We start from the raw sequence: 22,008 nt of genomic DNA, 5'->3' as shown, positions 1-22,008 counted from the left end.
ACACACACGCAAAGTATAATTTTACAAGATTGTACCACTGGGAGAAACTGCAGAAAGGGTACATGGGATCTCACTGTTGTTATTTCTTAACTGCATGTGACTCTACAATTATCTTAAAATTAAAAGTTCATTAAAAAGGAGATAAAGCAAATAGGAAATCAAAATACCATTTTATTACTGATAAATCTAATATTATAAACTATGGCTTATACAAGAAGACAGTGTGTTTCCTATTTAATATCTTGATTTACACAGGCCCAAGCAAAGGTAACTTCTTCCACTAATCTGCATATACTGTTACCTCAAATCTCTCCCCTTTCCCATCCCTATGGTGGTGAAGCAATGTGAACTGGTATGACAGAATTTAGATAAAAATAATCAATACACAAGGTATAATTGGTTGGTCAGAAAAGTTAAAGCTCCCAAACCCAACAGTAAAGACAGTCATCAAATCACAAGAGAACAAAAGAGAAAGGGGAGAAAAAATAACAACAAAAACAAATCCAAAACAATTAACAAAATGACAATAAGAACATACATATCAATAGTTACCTTAAATGTAAATAGATTAAATGCCCAAAGCAAAAGACATAGATTGGCTGAACAGATACAAAAACAAAACCCACATATATGCTATCTACATGAGAGACCCACCTGAGATCTAGAGAAACATATAGACTTAAAATGTGAGGATAGAAAAAAATTTTCTATGCAACTGAAAATCAAAAGAAAGCTGGAGTAGCAATAGTCATATCAGACAAAATAGACTTTAAAATAAAGAAGTTTATAAGAGACAAGGACACTATACAATGATCAGAGTGTCAATATAAGAAGAAGACATACATCTGAGTTATAGTAGTTTCAAGTATGTTAAATGTGGATCTTTTACACCACATCATCGTGAACACATTGGGGAGGTGTGCTTTTTTGGAAAACTCAAGGTGCTAGATTCCTAATTCAAAGAAGAACATTTCTCATGTTTGTTCATTCTAGTTTATTTTCATTTAAAATCTTTTAGGTTAAGTTTAAGCTTTTTAAAAGTTAGTTTTGAAAATTGAGACATTACTAATACTGTAGGAATTGGTGAGGCCTTGATTTAAAACTTTCTTTGTACTGTGATTTCCTTTCGGGTGTATTTTGCTAAGTGAAATTTGTTAAATTTTTTGTTAACTAAATTTTTTTCTTAAAATAAAAAGACTTTTGCACACGCACAAAAAAGAAGACATAAAAATTGTAAAAACATATGTACCCAACATAGGAGCACCTCAATATATGAGGCAACTGCTGAGAGCCATAAAAGAAGTCAACAATAACCCAGTAATAGTTGGGGACTTTAACACCCCACTTACAGCAATGAACAGATCATCCAGACAGAAAATCAATAAGGAAACATAGGTCTTAAATGACTCAGCAGACCAGATGGACTTAATTGATATTTATAAAATGTTCCATCTGAAAGCAACAGAATACACATTCTGAGTTCCTATAATGGCTAAATGGAAGTGAGTTTGACTAGCATCCATGAGGATGCAGGTTCAATCCCTGGCCTCACTCAGTGGGTTAAGGACCTAGCATTGCCGTGAACTGTGGTATAGGGTGCAGACACAGCTCGGATGCTGTGTTGCACTGGCTGTGGCAAAGGCTGGCAGCTGCAGCTCTGATTTGACCCCTAGCCTGGGAATCTCCACATGCCGCAGGTGTGGCCCTAAAAAGACAAGGAAAAAAAAGAATACAAATTCTTCTTAAGTGCGCATGGAACATTCTCTAGGATAGATCATATCTTGGGCCACTAGCCTCAATAAATGTAAGAAAACTAAAATCATATCAAGTATTTGTTCTGATCACAACACTATAAGATTTGAAATCAACTACAAGAAAAAAAAAAACTGCCAAAAAAACCAAACACATGGAGACTAAAAAGTATACTACTAAATAACCAATGATCACTGAAGAAATCACACAGGAAGTTAAAAAAAAAATATCTAGAGACAAACGAAAACAAAAACTCAACAATCCAAAATCTATAGGACACAGCAAAAGCAGTTCTAAAAGGGAACTTCACAGTAGTACAAGTTTACCTCAGGAAACAAAATCTCAAATAGGGAGTTCCCATTGTGGCTCAGCAGGTTAAGAATCCAGCTAAGTATCCATGAAGATGCAGGTTCAATCCCTGGCCTCACTCTGTAGATTAAGGATCTGGGACTGCTATGGCTGTGGCATAGGCTGGCAGCTGCAGCTCTGATTCAGCCCCTAGCCTGGGAACTTCTCTATGCCCTAAAAAGAAAGAAAAAAAAAAAAAAAAAAAAAACGAACTTGAATAAACAACTTAACCTTACACCTAAGCAACTAGAGAAAGGAGAATAAAACCTAAAGTTAACAGAAGTAAAGAAATCATAAAGATCAGAGCAGAAATAAATGAAATAGAGATGAAGAAAATAGAAAAGATCAATGAAACTAAAAGCTGGTTCTTTGAAAAAATCAACAAAATTGGTAAATCTGTTGCCAGACTCATCAAGAAAAAAAGGGAGAGGAGGTTCCCTTGTGGTATAGTCAGCTAAGGATCTGGTGTTCTCACTGCTGTAGCTCAGGTTTGATCTTGGTCTAGGAACTTCCACATGCCATAGGCACAATCCAAAAAAAGAAAAGACAATAAAGGGAGAAGGCTCAAATACATAAAATTAGAAACAAAAAAGAAGTTACAACTGCAAACCAGAGAAATACAAAGGATCATAAGAGACTACTACTAGCAACTATATGCCAAGGAAATGGACAACCTAGAAGAAATGGACAAATTCTTAGAAAGGTACAGTCTTCCAAGAGTGACCAAGAAAGAAATAGAAACTATGAACAGACCAATTACAAGCACAGAAATTGAAATTTATGATTTTAAAAACTTCCAACAGGAAGTTCCCTCTGGGGCACAGTGGGTTGAGAATCTGATTACAGTGGCTCTCATCACTGCAAAGGTGAGGGTTTAATCCCTCGCCCAGCACAGTGGGTTAAAGGATCTGGTGTTGCCGCAGATGCAGCTTGGATTCAATCCCTGGCCCAGAACTTTCAGATGCTGTGGGTGGAGCCATTTATAAAATAAAACAAAATGAAAATAAACCTTCCAACAAACAAAAGCCCAGGACCAAATGGCTTCACAGAAGAATTTTATCAAATGTTTAGAGAAGAGTTAACACCTATCCTTCTGAAACTATTACAAAAAATTGTGGTGGAAAAACACTCCCTAGCTCATTCTATGAAGCCACCATTACCCTAATACTAAAACTAGAAAATGTTATCACAGAAAAAGAAAATTACAGGCCAATATCACTGATGAATATAGATGCAAAAATCCTCAACAAAATACTAGCAAACCAAATCCAACAATACATTAAAAGGATCATACACTGTGATCAACTGGGATTTATCCAGGAATGCAAGGATTTTTCAACATTCACAAATCAATCTGTGTGAAACATCACATCAACAAATTGAAGAAAAACCATATGATCATCTCAATAAATGCAGAAAAAACTTTTGATAAAATTCAACACCCATTTATAATAAAAACCCTCCATAAAGTGGGCACAGAGGGAATCTATGTCAAAATAATAAAGGCCATATATGACAAACCCGCAGCTAACATTATTCTCAACAATGAAAAGCTAAAAGAATTTCCACTAAGATGAGGAACAAGACAAAGATGTCTACTCTCATCACTCTTATTCAACATAGTTTTGGAAGTCTGAGCCACGACAATCAGAGAAGAAAAAGAAAGAAAAGGAACCCAAATTGGAAAAGCAGTAAAACTGTCACTGTTTGCAGATTACATGATACTATACATAGACAATCCTAAAGATACTATCAGAAAACTACCACAGCTCATCAATGAATTTGGTAAAGTTGCAGGATACAAAATTAATACATAGAAATTTGTTGCATTCTATACACTAACAACGAAGGATCAGAAAGATAAGTTAAGGGAACAATCCCATTTACCATCACCTCAAAAAGAATATAACAATTAGAAATAAATCTACTTAAGGCAAAAGACCTACACTCTAAAAACTATAAGATGCTGATGAAAGAAATCAGAGATGACGCAAATAGATAGAGAGATATGCCATGTTCTTAGTTAAGAATAATCAATATAAAAAATAATCAATATTATCAAAATGACTATACTACCCAAAACAATCTACAGATTCAATGCAATCCCTATTAAACTACCAACAACGCTTTTCACAGAACTTGAACAGAAAAATTTTAAATTTGTATAGAAACACAAAAGACCCCAAATAGCCAAAGCAATCCTGAGAAAGAAAAAAGTAGCTAGAGAAATCAAGCTCCCTGTTTTCAGAATATACAACAAAGCTACAGTCACCAAAACAGTATGGTACTAACACAAAAGCAGAAACATAGATTACTGTAACAAGATATAAAGCCCAGAAATAAACACACCTACCTATGGTCAATTAATCTATGACAAAGTAGGCAAGAAGACACAATCTAAAAAAGAGTCTTTTCAATAAGCAGTACTGAGAAAACTGGAACACTATGTATAAAAGAATGAAATTAGAACACTCTGACACCATACAGAAAAATATACTCAAAATTGATTAAAGACCTAAATATAATAAGACCAGATACTATAAAACTCTTAGAGAAAAACGAAGGCAGAACACTCTTGGCTTAAGCTATGGCAAATCTTTTCTGATCCACCTTCTAGAGTTATAGAAATAAAAACAAACAAAAAAACAAATGGGACCTAATTAAAAGCTTTTGCACAGCAAAGGAAACCATAAAGAAAATAAAAAGACAATTCACAGAATGGGAGAAAATATTTGCAAATGAAAATGACTGAAAAGGTATTAATCTCCAAAATATACAAACAACTCCATCAGCTCAAAAAACAAACAAACAAAAAAACCAAAACAAAAACCAAAGTGAAAAATGGCAGAAGATCTAAATAGACATTTCTCAAAAGAAAGTGTACTGATTTCCAAAAGCACATGAAAAGATGCTCAACACTGCAAATTATCAGAAAAGTGCAAATCAAAACTACAATGAGGTATCACTTCACACCAGTCAGAATGGCTATCTTCAAAAAGTCTGAAAACAACAAATGCTAGAAGGGTGCAGAGAAAAAGGAAACTTCCTACACTGCTGTTGGGAATGTTAATTAGTACAACCACCACGGGAAATAGTATGAAGGATCCTCAAAAAGCTAAAAATAGATCCACCATATGATCCAGGAATCCTACTCCTGGGTGTATATCCAGAGAAAATCATAATTCGAAAAGACACATACATCCCAATGTTCACTGTAGCACTATATACAATAGCCAAGATATGGAAACAACCTAAATGTCCACTGACAGAAGAATGGATAAAGAAGATGTGGTACATATATACAATGAAATATTACTCAGCCATAAAAAAGAATTAAATACTATTTGCAACAACATCGATGCTAGAGAGATTACCATACTAAGTTAGAGAAAGACAAACATCCTATGATATCACATATGTGGAATCTAAAATATAAATGATATAAATAAAATTATTTACAAAACAGAAATAAACTCAAAGACTTGGAAAATAAATTTATGGTTACCAAAGGGTATAGGTATTGGTGAGGGATGGAATGGGGGCTTAGGATTGGCATATGCACACTATTGTAATATGGCTTGCACAGATAATTGGGTCCTGCTGTATAACAGGGAACTCTCACCAGTATTCTGTGATAACCTATAAGGGAAAAGAATCTGAAAAAGAATGGATATGTGTATACATATAAATGAATCACTTCATTGTAAAGCAGAAATTATCACAACATTGTAAATCAACTATACTTCAATAAAACTTTAAAAGAAAAAAAGTTAAAGCTGTTTGACATATATCCTTATCTTAATCACATCTTGCTATACCTACCTTTAAATAAATACCTATTAATATTAATAAAACCATATTTATTATAATAAAGTATTAACAATGAAATAGAAAAATACAGTAAATTTAAATATTGGGAAGAGGTAGGTTCAAAGTCCAAGATAGGAGAGAAAGAAAGAAATGAACCGCAGTGTCAGAGGAACACTCTGAACTGAAAGAGCTAAACTCATGAACACATGTGGAAGCTACCTGGGTGGGATCAGGGTATTAGATCTCCGTATACACAACACACATATATGGTGCCCCTGCTCACACCACCACTTAATAAATTTGTGTACCAGCGCCAGACACTTAACCACTGTGGGATGATTTGCAATGATTAGAATCTGCAGAGCAAATCAGGACAGTCCCAGGACTTCCTAGGTATATACAACACCTTCAAATTTGCTTCTAACAAAAAAAAAAAAAAAAAAAAAAAAAAAAAATTTCAAACTGGAAAGCCCAAACCACTTCCACTAAAACTGCAACAAAGTCTCAGTACTCATGCCATGTGGATTCTACAAAGAGTGGACACAGAACCTGCTCCTAAACAGGGACTCTGCATAACATGATCTGAAGACAGACTAAAAGCATTCCTATTGGCCTACAGGGCTCCTCCACACTGATTGTATTATTAAGCCCTGTAACTTTAATATGTGTTAATAGTTTTGTTTGGAAAATTAAAAGAGCTAACTAACAGAGTTATATGAAGGGGAGGAAGATAAGGTTCTAACAGTGAATAAGTAATTTAAGTGTATGTGCTGTGACTCTGCTTTTATTTTTTAAAACTTGGTTTTTAAAATCATGAACATCAGAGTTCCCGTCATGGCACAGTGGTTAACGAATCCGACTAGGAACCATGAAGTTGAGGGTTCGATCCCTGGCCTTGTTCAGTGGGTTAAGGATCTGCTGTTGCTGTGAGCTGTGGTGTAGGTCATAGATGTGGCTTGGATCCCACGTTGCTGTGGCTCTGATGTAGGCCAGCGGCTACAGCTCCGATTAGACCCCTAGCCCAGGAACCTCCATATGCCGTGGCAAGCTGCCCTAGAAGAGGCAAAAAGACAAAAATAAAATAAAATAAAATCGTGAGCATATTATTCCTTTGATAAATGTTAAATATCAAAGTGGCTTCCATGATTCAAGTACAGATATGAAAAGGAAAATGATATGATATGAAGCTGGAAAAACAGGGCACTCAAGAATTCTACATGTCTGGAGTTCCCATCGTGGCTTAGCAGAAACGAATCTGACTAGTATCCGCGAGGATGCAGGTTCAATCCCTGGCCTCGCTCAGTGGGCTGAGGATCCGACACTGCAGTGAGCTGTGGTGTAGGTCGCAGACGAGGCTCAGATCTGGTGTGGCTGTGGCTGTGGTGTAGGCCGGCAGCTGCAGCTCCAGTTCGACTCCTAACCTGGGAACCTACATATGCCAAGGGTGTGGTCCAAAAAAGAAAAAGAAAAAAAAAGAATTCTATTTGTAGAGTTCACATCACGGTTCAGCGGTAAAAAACCCAACTGTATCCATGAGGACGCAGGTTCAATCCCTAGCCTTGCTCAGCGGGGTTAAAGGATCAGGCGTTGCCATGAGCTATGCTATAGGTTGCAGATGCAGCTCAGATCTCACACGGCTGTGGCTGTGGCCGTGGCCGGCAGCTACAGCTCCAATTTGACCCCTAGCCTCGAAACTTCCATATGCTTTGGGTGTGGCCCTAATAAAACATAAAAAAAAAAAAGAATTCTACATGCTACTTCATGAGTATTAGGAAACCAGGGGCAGAGCTCAGGAAGGATCTCCAAATTTACTTTGGTATCATTAAATTAAGTTATATATAATACATGTGAAAACACCCAGCACAGTGTCAGGGATTTAACAAAGGTTTTTGTTACACCCAGCTGAAAACAAAAAAGACCAAGCTATAAATAACTGAAATCCTCACAAGTTCAGTCTGATTAACAGAACCCTGGTGCAGAGATTAAAACTCTGAATTTCAGGGCCCAGCTCTACTACAGACATAAGCTAGTTGCCTAATTTACCATGTCTCAGGTTTCTAGGCTGAAATATAAGATTGTTATTTATGGGGCATGGCAAGGAATTTACTAGTAAAAAATTTGAGATTCTCAAAAGCACTATAAATATTGGAAAACATATCATAATCAACCACTCTATTAGACAGTATTAGAAAGTTCGGTATGGCATTAAAAGTCAAAATATTTGCTAGTCTCTACCTATGCCCATCCCATGTGAAGCAGAGAGCACAAGCCACAGAATACATACAAACTGCACCAGTTTCCAATGTCAGCTGTTCCCTTTCTGTACAGCCCAGGCAAATCTCTTTCCTTTATCTCTGAGCCTCAGTTTCTTCATCTGTAAATAAGAGACTTTAACTGGATAAGGTTTCTCAAAAGGTAGTAGTTATGCTATTAACAGTAGCCTAACGCAAATTCAGTAAAGCTTTTCTTTTTAATCATGATGGCATCTACATGCATTTGAAAAAATACCTGTACAAACATGTAAAAGATATCATTTATCTGCCTGCAAATTGATGCACATGTGATTTTGAGAGGTCCCTTGCAGTAACTCTATAGCATAGGAACCTCTGGTGCCAGCAGTTCTCAGAGGTCCCTTCCCAGTTAGCAGCTCAGAAACCATGACTAAGCATAAGGAACTAGAAGTCCTGAGCACCTCTCATCTACCTAAGTTTTGACTTGCTTGAATACACACACCCCTTCCATTTTCTTCCTTGAAAAGACTGGGAAAGTTCCCATTTCTGGCTCAACAGGAATATCTTTGGATCAACAGGGATAGTGTAGCATAACACTGCAAATTCTATTGCCTATCACATGTAGGTGGGGCTCAAGATTCAACCAGCAGCTTATTCAAGGAGGAAAAACAGCAGGGCAAACTCTGAGGTGGGAGTAATCTGAGACACGTGTTCCCAAGGAAAGCAAAAGCCACATCTAGAATAGATTTCTCTTCGATGGAAAACTACTTTTGATACTACTGCTTCAAGGAGCCCACCATCAACATAAATAAGTTATTTAGTGAACCTGCCTGTGGGCAGATAGAATACCCCTGGAATTAGTGAGGCATAAAGATAAGCTTTTAGGCAGTCACAAGAGATGCTGAAAGTGCATAATAAGCAGAAATCCATAATTTTACTAAGGCACACATTTGAATCATAAAAGGTATCAATCTGGTTTGTAAGAATGCATTAGGATGGAGTGATCTCTAAAAGTCCTTCAGGATACCAAGTCAATAATTACAAAATCTTTAAGAGAGACATATATCATGGTAGATAAAAACAGACACTCTAGGAGTTCCTGTTGTGGCTCAGTGGTTAACAAATCCAACTGGGAACAAAGACGTTTCAGGTTGGATCCCTGGCCTCAATCAGTGGGTTAGGGATCTAGCGTTGCCATGAGCTGTGGTGTAGGTTCCAGACTCAGCTCAGATCCCGCGTTGCTGTGGCTCCGGCGTAGGCCAGCCGCGCCTACAGCTCTGATTAGACCCCTAGCCTGGGAACCTCCATATGCCGAGGGTACAGCCCTAGAAAAGACAAAAAAACAAAAAACCAAACAAACAAACAAACAAATAAACAGACACTCTAGCACTAAAATACCCATGTTCAAATCCAGTTTCTGCCATTTACTCTGGGCTAGCTACTTAACTTCTCTGTGCCTCAATTTAGAGATCTGCAAAAATTAGGTAAACAGCACCTCAAAAAAAGCAAAAAATAAAACAAACACTGCAGGACAAATATTAAGTGCTATATAAGTGCTTTTTTTTTTTTTTTTTGCTTTTTAGGGCCGCACCCGCAGCATACGGAAGTTCCCAGGGGTCAAATCGGAGCTACAGCTGCCAGCCTATGCCACAGCCACAGACAGCCATGTGGGATCTGAGCTGCTTCTGCAACCTACACCACATCTCAGGACAATGCCGGATCCTTAACCCACTGATCGAGGCCAGGTATCGAACCCACATCCTCATGGATCCTAATTGCTTTCATTAACCACTCGGCCATGAAGGGAACTCCCTATAGAAGCACTTGTTAAATAAATGTTCTCTTTTGTTGGGAGGTGAGGGTAGCAGTCACAGAGTGCAGAAGTTCCCAGGCCAACAACTGAACCTGAATCACAGCACTGACAATGCTGAGTCCTTAACTAGTAGGCCACCAGGGAACTCCTAAAATGTTCTTAAATTTAGGACTTTATTGAAGTTACTTTTAAGACCTTTAGAGAAGGGATCAGCAAACAACAGTAATGGGCCAAAATCTGGCCTGCCAGCCTCTTGTTTTTGTGTAGCCCATGAGCTAAGTATAGTTTTTACATCTTTAAACTGTTGAAAAAAATCAAGAATAAATATTTCATGACATGAAAATTATATAAATCCAACTTTCAGTGTCCATATACAAAGTTTTATTGGCACACAGACTTGTTCACACAATGGCAAAGTTGAGTAACTGTGATAGTGACCAATGATGGCCCACAAAGCCAAAAATACTTGCTGTCTGCTTTACAGAAATATTTTGCTGATCTCTGCTCTAGCATCACCGGGGACAAAGATTATGGAGAGAGACCATGGACACATTTTCTTGAAAGGAGAAAATGCCCATTATTTATCTAAGACCCACCCCCACAATTCCCTGACCACATGACACCTGATTTTCTGCTAGTACTCACAGACTCCCTCTGCTGAAACAGTATGAATGGTCTGCACTTTGTGAGACAGTGTCTCAAAATGCTTACTTCTTTTAAAAAGGAAGTGAGGCGTTCCCTTTGTGGCTCAGCAGTTAGCGAACCCAATTAGGATCCATGAGGATGCAGGTTTAATTCCTGGCCTTGCTTGGTGGGTTAAGGATCCGGTGTTGCCGTGAACTGTGGTGTAGGTCACAGACACAGCTCAGATCCTCAGTTGGTACGGCTGTGGCATAAGGCGGCAGCTGCAGCTCTGATTTGACCCCTAGCCTGGAAACTTCCATATGCTGTGGGTGCGGCCCTTAACAAAAAAAAAAAAAAAAAAAAGGAAGTGAGTCAAGCCTGGAAACAGAGGCATTCACTGGAGCTATCTATACTAATGGTCTGTATGGGCCTGCCATCACCAACTGCATTTTTTAAAAACTTGAGTTTCTTTCTTTTTTTTTTTTTTTCTTTTTAGCACTGCATTCGCAGCATATGTGAGTTCTTGAAGCTAGGGATCAAATTGGAGCTGCAGCTGCTGGCCCTACACCACAGCCACAGCAATGCCAGATCTGAGCCACATCTGTGGCCTGCAGCGAAGCTTACCAGCAACACTGGATCCTTAACCCACTGGTTGAGACCAGGTATTAAAACCAAATCCTCACAGACACTATGTCTGAGTCTTAACCTGCGCTGAGCCACAACAGAACTCCAAAAAACTTGAGTTTCTTACTATAGTTAAACCGTTATTCTCCCCTTCTTTGGCCTGGAGTTTCCCCTAGAAGCATCTGCCCTCTGACCTCAGGCACCAACCAATCATTGTTATCCAGCAACTACTCAGCACAAAGCCAGCTTAGCTCTCCACCCCCAATCAAACTCTTAGTCACATGTTAGACGAGTAAGGCTCTGCCATGTTTGAGAAATACTGCACTTTAATGTTACTCCAGTAGACCTCAAACTCCTTGAGTAACAGGGTCTTGTAATCTCCTAATAGTTTATGTACAATGTTCTTTCAATTTCTACTGCACAGCAAAGTGGCCCAGTGAAACATTTATTGGAATTAAAATACCAACTGTATCCTTAATAGCAGCCCAGAAAATCAACAATTCCCTGTGAAAATAAATTAACTCCAAAGAAAAGATGGCAGTTTCACTAAGGGTTATAGTCAAAATGGACTGCAGGTTCTCGCAGTGAAATTTAGTAAAGGATATGGAAAACTGAGCAGGAGGCACTGTGATTTTCTACTTGTTTCCTTCAAAATTTTCTTATGGATATAGTAAATCATCAAATAACCACAACAGGTGAGGACTATTACGACAATTATTTTTACTATCAACTAGATAAATATGATCTTTACATAGCTATATAAATATAGCTATTAACTATACATTAATAATGTTCTAAGGTAAGATATTAACTATGAATCATCTATAATATTACAATGATGATCTATTGACAACTTTAGGTTACTTGAAGGTTAACAGAAAACACTTGTGACTTCAACACATGTGACTAGCCATGGACTCCATCTGATGTCAGCTCCATCCAGTGGCCTTATCTTCTAGGAACATCTCCTATCTTCATTCCCACCACACTATATAATATATGAACTGAGCCCTACCAATTAGACCCTTCCTTGGGATTTTTCGAATGAGCAAGGAGGAAGAGGGACATTCCCTCTAGGCAGCAAGGAGCCGTCAGGTGCTTCATCACCTTTTGTGTGTGATGAACCAGTCTGCAGTGGGAGGAGGAAAAGGAAGGAAAGAGTCTTGGCAGTATTTCAGTCCTCTAGGTTCATCAACAACCCTGTTTTTTCTCCTGTTTGATTACATGAGCCAATAAATGATTGGTCTAAGATTACTGAGGCTAGTTCTGCCATTCAGAGCCAGAGTTCTGAGCATTGCAGGAAATTCAGGAAAGGGGGACCTGCCCTCTTGACCTTAATAGATAGGCTCTAACTAAAGGTGGTTTCAGCTCTGACTGGGCCCTGGTGTTGACTCGAGGCCCCCACTCACCAGTTAGGTCTTAAAGGACCCTCTGTGTAAAAACACCATGGTGACGGCATCTGCTATAAGCATCAAAGGCATAAAGCGAACACAGTGTTTTATTGACTGGGAACACTGAGGGGAATGCAGAAATGGTCAAGAGATATCTCCTGCATAGATAGCTCATTTTCTGAATTCCCAGCAGTTTATTTTCTGGGGAAAATTATCATAACTTTTTATAGGGATAGCCAAAACCAGCAACTGAATCCCCATCTTAACATTCCCCAATATGTGACCTGCCTGAGGTCAGATAGATGGGAACTAGGGCCACTCAGTGTCCCCCTCTAGAAGTGAGAACAATAGATTCTGAAGAGATGTTACACCTACCTCAAACTCCACTTTTCCTTCCCTCATAATGAAATTCTAATAATTTTAATAGCCCTATAGCTAGTAAGGAATCTGATTGTGTAATTAAAAAAGAAATTATTCAGAGTTCCCATTGTGGCTCAGCGGTAACAAATCTGATTAGTATCCATAAGGATGCAGGTTCAATCACTGGCCCTGCTCAGTGGGTTAAGGACCCAGCATTGCCATGAGCTGTGGTATAGGTTGTAGATGTGGCACAGATCTGGGGTGGCTGTGGCTGTGGCATAGACCAGCATCTGTAGCTCCCCTACCCCGGGAACATCCATACAACATGAGTGCGGCCCTAAAAAGACAAAAAAAAAAAAAAAAAAAAAAAAAAATTATTAAAGTATAGTTTATTTACAATGTTCTGTCAATTTCTACTGTATAGCAAAGTGACCCAGTCATAGATATACATTCTTTTTCTCATATTATCCTTTATCATGTTCTATCACAAGTGACTGGATATAGTTCCCTGTGCTATACCTCACTGCTAATCTATTCTGAACATAATAGGTTTTTTTTGTTTGTTTATTTTTTTCATGGCTGCACCCACAGCATATAGCAATTCCCAGACCACGGACTGAATCCAAGCTGCAGCTGCAGCAATGCTGGATCCTTTAGCCCACTGGGCTGGGCTAGGGATCCAATGCGTGCCTCCCCAGCAACCCAAGCTGCTGCAGTTGGAACCTAACTCACTGTGCCACAGTGGGAGCTCCCTGATATTGTACTTTTAAAATTCCCAAAAAGGAGATCTCCAGGTTCAGGTAGTTTCACTAGAGAAATCCACCAAATATTTAAAAGCGAATTAATACCAATTCTAAACAATCTCTTTCAGAAAAACAGAGGAGGAGGGGGCAACTTAAACTCATTTCATGAAGCTAGTATTAGCCTTATACACAAACTAGACAAAGACAATACAAAAAAAGAGAAAACTACAGCCCAATATCCCTCATGAATGTAGATGCAGAAATCCTTAACAAAATATTAGCAGAGACATCTTCCCATAGAAACCGGTTTTCTGTAAATCTGGTTGTCTGTAAATATTTTGTTCTTTACAGACAACTAGATTTACAAAAACTTTGTTGCAAAAACTCATAAATCCTAGCTCCTCCCTTGCCTCCTTGGAGTGGTTTCTCAGGACCACCTGAGATGCTGTCTCCCAGGCTTAAGTCCTAATTTCATCCCAAATAAAACTTAACTCTCCAAAAAAAAAAAAAAAAAAAAAAAAATTAGCAAACAGAATTCAGCAATAAGTAAGAATTCTAAACTGTGGCCAAGTAGGGTTTATTTCAGGGATCCGAAGCAGGTTTAACATTCAAAAGTTAATCAGTATAATTATAACGATAATAACAGACTAAAAGAAAAAGAAGTCAAATGACCCTCTTAATCGATGTGGAAAAAGCATTTGACAAAATCCAATACCTATTCATGATTAAACACTCTCAAAACACCAGGAATAAAGGGGAATTTCCTCAACTTGATAAACAATATCTACAAAATAACCCTTTAGTTAACTTCATACTTATTGATAAGAAAGCTCTCCCCTAAGATGGAGAAAAAGGTAAAGATGTCTACTCTTACCACTGCTATTTAACACAGTCCTGGAAGTTCTAGTCAGGGCAGTAAAAAAATGAAATAAAAGGAATACAGATCAGGAGTTCCCGTCGTGGTGCAGCGGAAACAAAATCCAACTAGCAACCATGAGGTTGTGGGTTCAATCCCTGGCCTCACTCAGTGGGTTAAGGATCCAGCATTGCCATAAACAGTGGTGTAGGTCACATACACAGCTCAGATCCCTCGTTGCTGGGCTGTGGCGTGGGCCGGAGCCGTAGCTCCAATTCAACCCCTAGCCTGGGAACCTTCACGTGCTGCTAGTTCGGCCCTAAAAAGCAAAAAAAAAAAAAAAAAGGAATACAGCTCAGAAAAATAAGAAATAAAATTATCCCGATTTGCCAACGACATGATGGTTTATGTAGAAAATCCAAAGCAATCTACCAATTCCCTCCCCTACAAAAATCCACCCAAAATACCAAATCCCATCCAGATCGAACCTAGAACCAGTAAGTGAGTTCAGCAAGGCCACAGTATATACATCTACAGGATACAACAGCAACATAGAAAATCAATTGTATTTCCACATACTATCAATTAATGTGTATAAAACAATTTAAAATGTAATTCTTCAATTGCTCAAAAAACTAAATACTTCAGTGTAAATCTAACAAGCTGATTTACAGGACTTATATGCTACAAAATGCTGATGAAAGACATCAAAGATCTAAACAAATGGAAAGACACTGAGTCCAAGGATCACAAGATTAAACATAACAAAGATGTCAATTCCCCCAAAAATGGTGTACAGATTTGATTCAATTCTGATCAGAACTGCAGCAAGATTATTATTATTATTATTATTATTACTGTTTTTGTTTTTCAGGGCTGCACCGTGGCACATGGAGGTTCCCAGGCCAGGGGTCAAATCAGAGCTACGAATGCTGGCCTACACCACAGCAACAGCAAGGCAGGATCCTAGCCATGTCTGTGACCTACACCACAGCTTACGGCAATGCCAGATCCTTAACCCACTGAGCAAAGCCAGGGATCAAACCCATAACCTCATGGTTCCTAGTTGGATTTTTTTCTGCTGTGCCACAATGGGAACTCCAAATTTTAGAATAAAATTCACATGGAAAGGTAAAGGAACTAAAATAGCTAAAACAATTTTGAACAAGAAGAATTAGGTGCAAAAGATGTTTAACATCATTAGTCATCAGGGGAATGCAAATCAAAACCACAATGAGATACCACTTCACACTCATGAGGAGAGCGATTATCAAAAAAAAAAAAAAAAAAAACACCAAAAAAAAACCAACCCAGAAAATAACAAGTATTGGTGACCATATGGAGATACTGGAACACTTGGGCACTACCAGTGAGATGTAAAATGGTACAGCCACTATAGAAAGCAGTTTGGTGGTTTCTCAAAAAGTACATTGCTGTGTCATAATTTTATTTACAGTAGCCCAAAGATGGAAATAAGCCAAGTGCCCATCAAAGATGAACAGATAAACAAAATGCATATACAAACAACATAATGTTATTCAGCCTTAAAATAACGAAAAGAAGGAGTTCCCATTGTGGCTCAGTGGAAATGAACCCGACTAATATCCATGAGGACGCAGGTTCAATCCTTGGCCTCACTCAGTGGGTCAAGGATCCCATACTGCCATGAGCTGTGGTGTAGGTCATAGATGTGGCTTGGATCCTGCATTGCTGTGGCCATGGTGTAGGCCACAAGCTGCAGGTCTGATTCAACTCCTAGGCTGGGAACTTTCATAAGCTTTGGGGGCAGCCCTAAAAAGACAAAAGAAAAAAAAAAAAGGAATAAAATCAAGAGAAAGATAAGCCACAGATTGGAAGAAAATATTTGCAAAACACATATCAAAGACTGTTATTCAAAATATGCAAAACCAAAAAAACCCTCTTTTAAAACCCAACAAGTAGGAAAAAAAAAACAAAACAGCAGAATTAAAAAATGGGCAGCAGAGTTCCTGTTGTGGCACAGTGGAAATGAATCCGACTAGGAACCATGAGGTTGCGGGTTTGATCCCTGGCCTTGCTCAGTGGGTTAAGGATCCAGCACTGCTGTGCTGTGACCTGTGGTGTAGGTCAGACATGACTTGGATATCATGTTGCTGTGGTTGTGGCATAGGCCAGCAGCTGTAGCTCCGATTAGACCCATATCCTGGGAACCTCCATATGCCGCAGGTGTGGCCCTAAAAAGACAAAAGACAAAAAAAAAAAAAAAAGTGGGCAGGATGTTCTTGTTGTAGCTCAGCAGTAACGAACCAGATTAATATCCACAAGGACTGGCTCAATCCCTGAACTCACTCAGTGGCGTTGCTGTGAGCTGTGATGTAGTTCAGCAGTTACAGCTCTGATTCGCCTCCTAGCCTGGGTTGAAAAAAAGGAAAAAGGGCAAAAGATAAGGATGTATTATATATATGGATGACTGAGTCACTTTGCTGTAAAGCAGAAACAGGCACATTAAAAATCAACTGAATTTTAATTAAAAAATGGGCAAAAGACTTTAACCGACACCTTATCAAAGAAGATATAAAGATGGCAAATAAGAACATTAAAAGATGTTCCACACCATATCATCAGGGAAATGCAAATTTAAAAAACAAAGGAGTTTCTGCTTCAGTGAAGCAGATTAAGGATCAGGTGTTATCTCTGTGGCGGCACAGGTTTGAACCCCGGCCCAGTGCAATGGGTTAAGGATCCGGTGTTGTGACAGAAGAGGCATAGGTTGTACCTGCAGCTCGGATTCAACCCCTAGCCTGGGAACTTATGCCACCGCTACAAACAAAACAACAAAAGGGGATAAGAATACAAACCTACTGAACAGACAAAATCCAGAGCACTGATAAAACCAAATGCCGACAAGGATGTGAGGCAAGAAAAACTCATTCATTGCTGGTAGGAATGTAAAGTGATACAGTCGTTTTTTTTTGTTTTTTTGTCTTTTTGCCATTTCTAGGGCTGCTCCCGCAGCATATGGAGGTTCCCAGGCTAGGGGTCTGATCAAAGCTGTAGCCACTGGCCTACACCAGAGCCACAGCGACTCGGGATCCGAGCCGCGTCTGCAAACTACACCACAGCTCACAGCAATGCCAAAGCCTTAACCCACTGAGCAAGGCCAGGAATCGAACCCAAAACCTCATGGTTCCTAGTCAGATTCGTTAACCACTGAGCCACGACGGGAACTCTGATACAGTCATTTGGGAAGACAGTTCGGCACCTTGTGACAAAACTAAACATATTTGTACCATATGATCCAGCAAACATGCTCCCTGGGATTTTCCCAAAGAAGTTAAAAAAAAAAAGTATGTTCACATAAAAATCTACACATGAATGTTTGGAGCAGTTTTATTTATAATTGCCAAAACCCGGAATCAACCAAGATGTCCTTCAGTAGGACAGTAGATAAACAAACCGTGGTACAGTCAGTCAATGGAATATTTTTAAGCATTAAAAAGAAATGAGCTAGCTATCAAGCCATGAAAAAAAATGGAGGAGCCTTAAAAGCATATTTAAGTGAAAGAAGCCAAGCTCAAAAAGCTACATACTGTATGATTCCAACTACATGACATTCTGAAAAAGGCAAAACTACGGCAAAAGTACAAAGACCAGTGGATGCCAGGGGCCAGGGAGGGGTAAACACGTGGAGCACCAATGACTTTTGAGGCAGTGAAACTATTCTATGTGATAGTATAATTGTGGATATGTGTTAGACATTTCTCACAAATCACAGAACATACAACACCAAAAATGAACTCTAATGTAAATTATGGACTTTGGGTGATAATGATTTGTTAATGTAGGTTTATCAATTATAACAAATGTACCATCCTGGTAGCAGGATAGTGATAGTGGCGGAGGCTGTGTGTGCTATGGGAATGGGGAATGTATGGGAAATCCCTGTTTTCTTTTTCTTTCTTTTTTTTTTTTTTTTTTTTTTTGTCCTTTTAGGGCCACACCCACAGCATATGAGGTTCCCAGGCTAGGGGGTCTAATCGGAGCTGTAGGTGCCTATGCCACAGCCACAGCAACACCAGATCCAAGCCATGTCTGCAACCTATACCATAGCTCATGGCAACACTGGATCCTTAACCCACTGAGTGAGGCCAGGGATTGAACCCGCAACCTCATGGTTCCTAGTCAGATTCGTTTCCAATGGGCCAGATGGGAACTCCAGAAATCTCTGTTTTCTATCAAATTTTTCCTTAAAGGTAAAGAAATTTTTTTTAAAAAAGAGGGTGAAATTCTAATGCATATACACATAGATGAAACTTGAAAACATTATACTAAGTAAAATAAACCAGATACAAAGGATAATATTTTATAATTCCACTGATATGAAGAGCCTAGAAAAGGGAAAAAAGACAAAAAATAAAATAAAGGGGCTGGGGGAAGGGGCAATGATTATAGAGTTCGTCAGGTGATGAAAAAGTTTTGTAAGTAGTAGTGATAACTATTTGACATTGTAAATGCATGTAATGCCACTGAATTGTACTCTTAAAAATGATTAAAATGGGGGTGGGAGAAGTAAAATAAAAGAATAAAGGAGTTCCTGTCTTGGCACAGCAGAAATGAATCCAACTAGGAACAATGATGTTGCAGGTTTGATTCCTGGCCTCACTCAGTGGGTTAAGGATCTGGCGCTGCTGTGAGCTGTGGTGTAGGTCACAGACGTGGCTTGGATCTGGCGTTGCTGTGGCTCTGGTGTAGGCTGGCAGCAACAGTTCTGATTAGACTCCCTAGCCTGGGAACCTCCATATGCCGCAAGTGCAGCCCTAAAAAGACAAAAGACAAAAAAAAAAAAAAAAAAGGGGGGGGGAGAATAAAGTGGGAGGAATAACTCTACAAATTTTGTGAACTCTACCAATTATACATATAGCTAGAATAAGCAAAACTGTGTTTTATTGGTGCAAGGATATAGACAATGACCAATGAAACAGAACTGAGAACACTGAAGTAGCCCCACACAGGTGTAGCCAACTGACTTTTTTTTAATGCCACAGTGTGCAGTGGCCAGATCGCAGACCAGAGACTAAACCCAGGCCGTAGCGGTGAAAGCACCGAGTCCTAACCACTAGACCACTAGGGAACTTTCTACAGCCCAACTGATTTTTGACAAAGGTTTTAGCATTTGCACCTCAAATGGAAGAAAGACAGTCTTTTCAGCAAATAGAACTGGAGCAACTGGACATTTTTAAGCAAAAAAAAGAACTTCAGTATATACCTCAATTTATATAAAAATTACTCCAAAATGCATCACAGATTTTTTTTAAATGTAAAATTTAAAAATAGAGAACTTTTAGAAGAAAACACAGGAGAAAATCTTTAGGATCTAGGCTGCAGTGAAGTGTTCATAAGCATGAGATGAAAAATATAATCCACAAAGAAAATGTTTTGATAAATTAGATCAAATCAATTAAAAACTTTTGCCCTATGAAAGACCCTGTTAACAGAATTAAAAGACAATCTAAAGACTAGGGAAATAATTATAAACTTGCAATATAAATAAATTTTATTTACAAATTAAAGGCTCAGAGTCCCTGGCCTCAACTTTGCTTATAAAATGGGGAAGCTTGCAGTGGCCTTAAGAAAGTCTTTTTCAAAAATTAAATGAGGAGTTCCCGTGGTGGCGCAGTGGTTAACGAATCCGACTAGGAACCATGAGGTTGCGGGTTCGGTCCCTGCCCTTGCTCAGTGGGTTAATGATCCGGCGTTGCCGTGAGCTGTGGTGTAGGTTGCAGACGCGGCTCGGATCCTACGTTGCTGTGGCTCTGGTGTAGGCCAGTGGCTACAGCTCCGATTCGACCCCTAGCCTGGGAACCTCCATATTCCACGGGAGTGGCCCAAGAAATAGCAAAGACAAAAAAAAAAAAAAAAAAAAAAAAAATTAAATGATATAAAAGAAATGAAAGGATCTTTATTTCCTCTTTTTTATTAATGGCTGTACCCACCACATATGGAAGTTCCTGGGTCAGGGACTGAATCTGAGCAGCAGCTGCTATGGCAGCACTGGATCCTTCCACCCACTGTGCCAGGCTGGTTGGAACCCAAACCTCTGCAATAACCTGAGCCACTGCAGTCAGATTCTTTTTGTTTTGTTTGTTTGTTTTGTTTTTTAGGGCCATACTTGTGACATATGGAAGCTCCCAGGCTAGGGGTTGAATCAGAGTGGCAGCTGCTGGCCTATGTCATAGCAACGTGCATTCAGATTCTTAACCTACGGCACCATGACAGGAACTCCTAAAAGATCTTATTAATTACAGACTCAGTAGGATCTCACTTAAGGGCTCAGGTCTTGGATCTCCCGTCCGTCCTCTGCACGAATCCAAGGAAAAGGAATCAGCAAAGAATATGTTTTCTGTATGGTGTGAACAGGCTCCCCCAGATCTGAATAAGCAAGAGATTCTAAGTTTCAGAAAAATGGCAGAGTAGAAATTTTCCCACTATGCACTCTGGAGGTGTGTGCTCAACAAACATTTGCAAAATATATTTATAAACTTGTATTATTATTTACAAATAATGCTGTTTAATAATAGGACTTAATGCCATTAATAATGTTATTTTTGACGTATTTATCAAATATGAATTCTGACGAAGAACTACTATCTATAATATATAAAGAACTCTAGGAGTTCCCGTTGTGGCACAGTGGTTAACGGATCCAACTAGGAACCATGAGGTTGCAGGTTCGATTCCTGGCCTTGCTCAGTGGGTTAAGGACCCAGCGTTGCCGTGAGCTGTGGTGAAGGTTGCAGACGCGGCTCAGATCCTGCATTGCTGTGGCTCTGGCGTAGGCTGGTGGCTACGGCTCCGATTCGACCCCTAGCCTGGGAACCTCCACATGCCGCGGAAGCGGCCCTAGAAAAGTCAAAAAGACCAAAAAAAAAAAAGAACTCTCAAATCTCAGTAGTAAGAAAGTAAAAAATATCTAATGAGTAAATGGGCAATAGACATGAAGAGACATTTCATCAAAAAGGACACACAGATGGCAAATAAACACTTGAAAAGATGTTCAGCATTACCAATTAGGGAAATGCAAATTAAGATCATGAAAGAGCACTACATATTTAGCAAAATGGCTACAATACTACATGGAGCTCCCATTGTGGCTCAGCAGGTTAAGAACCTGACTAGTGGAGTTTCCGTCGTGGCACAGTGGGTAACGAATCCGACTAGGAACCATGAGGTTGCGGGTTCGATCCCTGGCCTTGCTCAGTGGCTTAAGGATCTAGTGTTGCTGTGGCTCTGGTGTAGGCCTGTGGCTACAGCTCTAATTTGACCCCTAGTCTGAGAACCTCCATGTGCCATGAGAGCGGAGCAAGAAATGGCAAAAAGACAAAAAAAAAAAAAAAAAAAAAAACCTGACTAGTATCCATAAGAATGTGGGTTTGAGTCCCTGGCCTTGCTCTGTGGGTTATGGATCCATAAGCTACAG

The 22,008-nt window shown here is 39.1% G+C and overlaps 1 protein-coding gene across 5 annotated transcripts in view; it reads right to left on the bottom strand.

The window, feature by feature from the left end:
• The window catches only part of KLHL18 (kelch like family member 18), a 78,430-nt gene that overhangs the window by 38,258 nt on the left and 18,164 nt on the right, over positions 1-22,008 (bottom strand). The window lies entirely within an intron of this gene.

This window comes from Sus scrofa, chromosome 13, assembly GCF_000003025.6.
Source record: "Sus scrofa isolate TJ Tabasco breed Duroc chromosome 13, Sscrofa11.1, whole genome shotgun sequence".
Classification (NCBI taxonomy): domain Eukaryota; kingdom Metazoa; phylum Chordata; class Mammalia; order Artiodactyla; family Suidae; genus Sus; species Sus scrofa.
Note: the sequence above shows the minus strand (reverse complement) of the source record. Positions and strands in the feature narration are given on the sequence as shown.